Raw genomic sequence first — 8,142 nt, forward strand, 5'->3', positions numbered from 1 at the left:
TCTGACTCCAACTCCTTGTACATTTCATTGTAATATTTTGCTTTGTCATCCCGTGCTGCCTTTTGAAATCTTCTATTCAACTCTTTAGTATCTTGAATTCTTCCCTGTGCTTTGGCTTCTCTGCACTCCAGTGCAATTTTCAGAGTCTCTTCTGACATCCATTTTGGTCTTTTCTTCCTCTTCTGTCTTTGCAATGACTGTTTGCAGTTTGCACTCTTCCTGGATGATACCCTTGATATCCTCCCACAACTCATCTGGCCTTCGCTCATTAGTGTTCAAGGCCTCAAACGTGTTCCTGAGATGGTTCTGAAATTCAGGTGGGATAGACTCAAAGTCATGTTTTGGTTGCCTTGGATTTGGTTTAATTTTCCTCAACTTCAGCTTGAACTTGCTTATGAGTAGTTGGTGGTCTGTTCCACAATCAGCTCCTGGTCTAGTTTTCACAGCTGATATTGAGCTTCTCCAGCGGTTCTTTCCACAGATGTAATCGATATGATCCTATGCATACCATCAGGTGAAATCCATGTATATAATCTGCGTTTAAAAACTTATTTGCAATGAATAAGTCTTTGTGCAATATTTAATCATCCTCTCTCCAACTCCATTTCTGTCACCGAGTCCATGTTTTCCAGCTACTGAATCTTCTTCTCTGTTCCCAACTTTTGCATTCCAGTCATTCATTATAGCAGTGGCCAAATTTAATAAGACAGCAAGCAATAAAAGTTGGAGAGGATGTGGAGAGATTGGAACTCTCAAACACTGTTGGTGGGGTTGTACAATAACATAACCACTCTGGAAGGCACTTTGATGTTTCCTCAAAAAGTTGAACATAGAAATTCCATAAAATTCAGCTATTCCATTGGTAGGTACACACTCAAGGAAAATAGAATTAAGACACAAATGAAGTTTTGTACTCTGATGTTCATAAAAGTGTTATTCACAACAGCAAAAAAATGGAAACAACATAAATGTCCACTAACAAACAAATGGATTGAAAAATTTTAGTACATTCATGTGACAAAATACTACCACGCAGCACTCAGGAGCAATAATTTCAAAAAGTGCTATATAACGTGAAAGGCTAGGAAGCATTATGTTGAGTGAACTAATTCAGTTTCATAAGGACAGATACTGCATAAACCATTATTGTAAAAATAGAAGGATAACTAGTAAAATGTGGATAAAAGCCTAAAGAGGGAAGAAAAGAGCAGGAAGCCTGAAGACAGGCAAGGGGGAAATCACAGGGTCACGGACTTTGGTGGGCAGTGTGCAGGGGATGAGAAAATAAGAAAGATCCAGTGGGGATCTGAAAAGACTGAGTAAAAGTGAGCATAGATCTGTGTTCAATAGATTAAGAGACACATAGCACGACTGCAGGATTATAAATTAGGTCTTTTATTCACTGAGCAGGGATGAGGAAGTGGGGGACTTTGAGGGGTGGTCTCAGCAACACAGCAAGAGTCCCCACTCCCCTAGCTTCAGCTAGGTCTTTTACTCCCATCCAAATCCTGGGCTATATGGGCCCAGACTACAATATCCTGCTGTTGACATATTTCTAAGGATACAGTGACATAGTCACAGGTACAGTGCAAAACATCTACATCTTGGGTTTATCAAGGGGACAGTACAATACTTTTACATCTTGGGTCTATAAACAATAGCAACCACTATTAGGAAATGGGTCAAGACAAAGGTTTAGGGCTTGGGGCAGAAAATTTCCACACAATGGGTTTCGTTACTCAAATGAAGTGAGTGCTATATAAAATGGAGTCTATTTGGCTTCTCAGAACAATGATAATTAATTTTATAAAGCACCGTGTTTGGGAATTAAGATTGTATGAAACACAATGTGAATGAAGGAATGTGTAAAACACATATATATGAGTTTTGTATGCAAACCAATATAATTATTTTTAAAAGGGAAAGGTAAAAATGCCTTTCTTTAGCATGGTGATTTTTAAGATCAATCCATATGCAAACAAAATTACAACAGCAAATTGGAAGATTGGATAGGAATTTAGGGAGAAGTGAGAAATAGAAGATGAGAAGTGTTGAACAACTTGAAGACGATCATTAATGTCACTGAATTACAAGTTTCACTGTCATTTTTTTCATTACTCTATGTACTATGCAACAATAACAACAACAAATAAAATGCTCCTGTGTGGATCATTACAAACTGTGGCTGACTCTGAGAAGAATGGGAATCCCAGAACACTTGATTGTGCTAATACGAAACCTATACTTGGACCAAGAGGCAGTTATCAGAACAGAACAAGGAAACACCACATGGTTCAAAATCATGAAAGGCATACGCCAGGGATGTCCCCTATCTCCATACCTTTGTAATCTTTATGCAGAACAGATTATCCGGGAGGCTGGGCTCTATAAGGAGAAATGTGGCATCAGGATTGGAGGAAGATTCGTCAACAGTCTGCGTTATGCAGATGACACAACCCTGCTTGCTGAAATTGAGGACCTGAAGTGCTTGCTGTGGAAGGCCAGGGACTGCAGTCTTCAATATGGATTGAGGCTCAATGTCAAGAAAACAAAGATTCTCACCACTGGGCCAATTGGCACCATCATGATGGTTGGTGAAGAGATTGAGATTGTTCAGAGTTTTGGTTTGCTTGGATCCACAGTCAACACTCTTGGCACCAGTAGCCAGGAAATTAAAAGATGTATTGCAATGGGAAAGTCTGCAGACCTCTCTAAAATACTGAAGTGCAACAATGTCAGTCTGGAGACTAAGGTGTGCCTGATACATGTCATGGTCTTTGCAATTACTTGCTATGCATCAGAAAGCTGGACAACAACTAGGGATTATAGAAGGAGAATTGATACCTTTGAGCTGTGGTGTTGGAGAAGAGTATTGAATATACCATGGACTGCTAAGAAAACAAACAGGTTTGTCCTGGAGAAGGTGAAGCTAGGCTGCTCCCTCGAGGCAAGGATTCTGAAGCTTCATCTGACATACTTTGGACATGTTGTAAGGAGGGACCAGTCCTTGGAGAGGGACATCATGCTTGGGAGGGTGGAGGGATAGGGTGTGTCAGAGATGGTGAGATTGGCACAGGATAGGACAGAGTTTAGGACTGTTGTCACAGGTGACTGACAGCACATAACAACAACAACAACAAGAATTCTCTGTCATATCACCCAACCAAAAACCCACTGACATCAAGTTGATTTAAACTCATAATAACCATATAGAACAGAGTAGGACTCATAATAATACTATGGAGCAGAATAGGGCTATCACATAGGGTTTCCAAGGCTGTGAATCTTTCTAGAAGCTGACAATCTGTCACATTTCCCTCTTGGGAGTGGCTGATAGCTTTTAACCACCAACCTTTTAGTTGCCAGTCAGGTGTGCTAGCCACTAGAATGCCAGAGATTCTTTAGTAGGTGAGACAGGAGAATAAAAAAGGAATGATAATCTTAGAGTACCAGCACCTTTGCATGGTCACAAACCAAGAGTTAAGAGGTATGAGGCAACTAAGCATTAATAAAAGTGTAATGTATGAGTTATCTCTGTTCTCTCATGATTTTCCGCTAGGAACAGGAAATATACTGGAAATAACTGAGAATTGAGAACAAAAGGATGTGCATGACTAGGAATCATGCCTGGCAGGGGCATCTGACCTCTAATTTCACAATGGGAAAGGAGCTTCAAGATCAATAGCCCAAGGCTGATTCCTATGAGCAAAGGTCATTCCAAAATGTTTCTGAGGATGACACAAACTATCTCTCCCACAAGACTTTCTACTTCTCTGCTGGGTCCATGATTAATTATAACAGCCACACAGAACTCAGATAATACAATTATGACATTCATTAAGTAAGTAATGGATTAGAGTTCAGAACTAGAAACCAGTCAGGATATAATCCTTCCCTTAGGACAACTTTTTACCCCAACCCCTGCAGTCCATTGTCCCCTTGGCCTGACTTTGATTTGCTTGAAAACGTATTACAAAGCGCTTTTTCCTCAGTCACAAGAACCCAAAGACACTCAAATCTTCCAGGAAGTCTCCTACTTTAGAAATCTTGGCTCTTCCTTGTGCAATAAGAGCATTTCTCAGTCAACTGTCTAGATAGTCTCTCCCAGCAAACCTCTGTATGAAGGCACTAAGTGTTCTGTTTCTGTGGGCCAGGACGCCAACCTCAATATCTCTTGCATATAACGTGCCTCTTGCTGCATCTGTTGGCATTTTTCTGCTGCTACATCTCACCATCTCTTTCACTAATTTTTGGTGTAATAGTTTTATCTCCAAGGTCTATGAGATTGGGGTTGTTTTTTTTAAAATACTGATTTATTTATAAAATTTGTATACATTGTTTTGCACACCGAATCTTTCCCATTTCCTTCACAGCACCACCCTCATCAAATTGTGCCACCCTATGATCAATAAACCACACTCCTCCCCCTCAACCCATCCTCACTCCTCTTGAGAAAATTCGCTGTCACGGACTTCTCCAGAGTACTGTAGAGCAACGATGTCAGTATGGAGACGAAGGTGTGCCTGATCCAAGCCATGGTCTTCGCAATTGCTTGCTATGCATCAGAAACGTGGACAATGACTACGGGTAATATAAAGAAAATTGATACCTTTGAGCTGTGGTGCTGGACTGCCAAGAGAACAAGCAGGTTCATCCTAGAGAGGGTAAAAGCAGGCTACTCCTTGGATGCAAGGATTCTGAAGCATCGTCTGACATACTGTAGGCATGTTGCAAGGAGGCACCAGTCCTTGGAGAGGGACCTCATGCTTGGAAGTGTGGAGGGACAGCGCAAGAAAGGAAGACCGTTGATGAGATGGATTGATTCAGTGACTGAGGTAATGTGGGTAGGTGTATCAGAGACAATAAGTTTGGCACAGAATAGAGAAGGGCTATTGTACATAGGGTCGCTATGACAGCACATAACAACAACAACATCCCCTATCTTATCTCAAGGAATTGTTGTCTGCTAAAAGCTGCGGTAGTATCTGCCCCATGATGGATCTCATTCTGGCAGGATATGGGAGTCTAGATTACAAAGCTGAGAGAATGCCCAGGGTAGTTGGCAAGACTAGTCCACAATCATTCTGCTTAACCTATGTGAACGCCAAAATACTTCTTGAGTCCAAAATAATGCAAACAATTAAAAAAACCTAAAACCTCCTGTAAGTAAATGAGCGTTAAGCCATCTGACCGGTGCGGTCCACTAGAGTATCTCAATAACAAGAATTTCCACCAAGAAAATGTAAAGTGGCCTTAGCTGGGAAAGTAATCAACCATATTGAAAAATTGGCAAAGGGAAGCCAGAGCCCATTCCCCAGCAAAACTAACAAATAGTATGCACAAAACAGCCAGCATTTACATGCCAGTGGCACAGAGGGGGCAAATGGACAGCTAGTGTTAGGGAGAGAAACAATAATGACCAACAGAGGATGGGATCACCCCCACCACATCAAGGTCATTCAGGAGAGCAGGGCATACCAGACCCACCCCTGCAGCTTCTGCAGCTGCACGGACATGGGGAGCAGGGAACAGAGGAGGGGAGTGAGTTCTGATCACCAGTCTTTCTCTTGTCAGCAGGACACTGCAGCTGTGTGGGGGAGCTCTGCCTGAATCCTTGGGCAGGATTTTTGAAATGGACAGCCACATTAAATGGCTGAAATGAAACGGCCTTAAACTCAAAAGCTGTTAAACAGAGGCAGGAGGGCACTGGGATAGAGAAACAAATCTCCAAAATATTCCTACTTAACATCACTGTTGGAGTCCTAGTGGTATAATGCATTAAATATTGCTCTGCTAACAAAAATCAGCAGTTCAAATCCACCCGTCTTTCTGCAGAAGATGGGCCATCTTTACCCAAAAATATTTACAGCCTTAGAAACATCCGGTGCGTTGAAACTTTTAAATGCTATCTGCTACACACATTGTAACCGAAAGGATCAATTTTTCAAGTCCACCATCCTTGAAAGATGAGTCAATCTCTTCTGTAAAGATTTACTGACTCAGAAGCCCTGAGGGACAGTTCTACTTGCCTGTAGAGCTGCCATGAATAGGAATTTACTTGACAGCTAGGCAAAGTTTTTAATTTGTTTATCAAATTTGCATTTAAAAACATTACAACACTTTCTTTTAAATTTATCATCTTACTAAGTCTATGATGCAAGAAGAGCAATTAAATTCATCACAGGTGAGCACTGATGGATGGGTACCAGTGTCACACAGATAATATATTCAGAAGTGAAACTAGAATTCAGTTTTACCTTAAATGGGTAACACTTTAAATGAGTAAAGTGGCTTTAAGCAAGTAAACTGACTGCATGATGTGGACTCTTAAAAAATTGATAACTATAATTTATAAAATTTGTCACCCTTGTCTTCAAGTAATCTTACTTCACCTGAAATAGTTGCCATCCACTGGTACCTCATTTGCTTATTAACATTTTATGGCTAGCATGCTAGTTAGTGAGAAACCATGTTTACAGATTAGAAATGCCACAGAGCATGCTGATTAACTGTGACAGAAACTGTGACCAGAGGCAAATTTCCTCTCTTGAACAAAATCATTAAATCTACAGCATCACTGCAAATTAGCATGATTTTTAAATTTCACACATTAACTAAAAAATTCACCATAATTTCCCTAAGTTTTAATGTAGCTCTTCTGGGAAGTAATTGTAGTTGAAATTACTTTTAACAGCATCTTCAGGAACTCTAAAGCTTCATAAACAAATACCCTCCTTCAAGGTTAAATATTCTTTCCACTAATTAGTATTTCACCTCAAAATTTCAACTATTCTCTCCATTTGACTTTGATTAGATTGTTACTTATGTCTAATTGTGTCCAGTGGATAAATCAAAGTCTACTGGCATGTAGGGGGTGGGGTAAGTGAATAAATGAATACCGTTAGGTTTTTACACATGTGAAGTTATTAAATCATTTGTTAATCTAACACAGCTGAATTTGTGACCTTGTTACATGTGATTGCCAATCAAATACATTTATCCTAAAGTCATTATAACCAGTCAGTTGATAGAAGACAAGATCTTATCAGGTCACAGAGAGCAGGAACCACTACACCCTGGTTAGTCTTTGAAGCTTGAAATAGAAGTTTCATCCAGGGAAATAGGACCATAAGCTAAAAATGTACAATCCTGGCTGATCATCTACAAAGCAGGTGAAGTGATGAGTCTACTTGAGAATCAATTTTTCACCAGACTATGGAATTTAAAGATCCATTCTGGACGTTAACAGAAAAGTAGTATTAGAAACTAAAAGCTGTGCTATATAGGTTTTCTCTAAAGAACCCTTCTCTAAGGATTTTCATGCTGAAGATAGATTGACAAATGTGGAGTTCATCATTCTTTAACAAAATAAAGTGTGATCATATCCAGACAGTGACAGTTCTTTTTAAACTTCTTCCTGAACAAACATTGTTTCCCTTGCACCTTGCTCTTTGCTCCCTGCTGTTAAGTGGACTATAATAGTGATGTAGGATTGACCCAGTCTAGCTTTTTAGCAAGTAATGCAGAACCTCAGAATCAAAATGTCATAAAAGAATTGGTTGGGAATGACTCATCTTCACTATGGGATAAGATTTACATTTCTCTTTTTCAGCTCTATCATCCTGAATGTAATAATGGCACTACACTGCTATTAAAGAAGATGCTAGTGTTAATTTATAGTTGACCTACCCACATTTTCTCCCCTTCCTCCTTTGTATCAGAACCCTGAATTTTATTTCTCCAAGTAGTTATGTGCTTTGGGGAGGAAGTTTTACCACCTCCTGAGCCCCAGCGATCATTTATTCACCAATTACTGTTTTAGGTGTGATTTCTGGTTGTTGTTGTACAGGTTCAGTGAGACTGACTGACCCACAGCTGACCATCTAGCAGATTTTCTGAGGCAGTTAATTGCATGGGGGGAGACTGCCCATCTTTCTCCTGTGGAGTAGTTGGTGGACTTGAACAGCATGCCTTTAAGACTGCAGCGCAGCTTCTTACCATTAGGCCAGGACACCGTAAATGTCCATCTTAGTTATTTTAACCAACTTAACCAATGAGATTTTTAAAGACGCACGCTTGTGTGTTCTGAAATTTTTAATTCTTATTTAATATATGAATGGAGGTGAAATAAGTTTTCTGTTC

Source organism: Elephantulus edwardii, unplaced genomic scaffold (genome assembly GCF_000299155.1).
Source record: "Elephantulus edwardii isolate Elephantulus edwardi_28Jun2011 unplaced genomic scaffold, EleEdw1.0 scaffold00001, whole genome shotgun sequence".
In the NCBI taxonomy this organism is placed as follows: domain Eukaryota; kingdom Metazoa; phylum Chordata; class Mammalia; order Macroscelidea; family Macroscelididae; genus Elephantulus; species Elephantulus edwardii.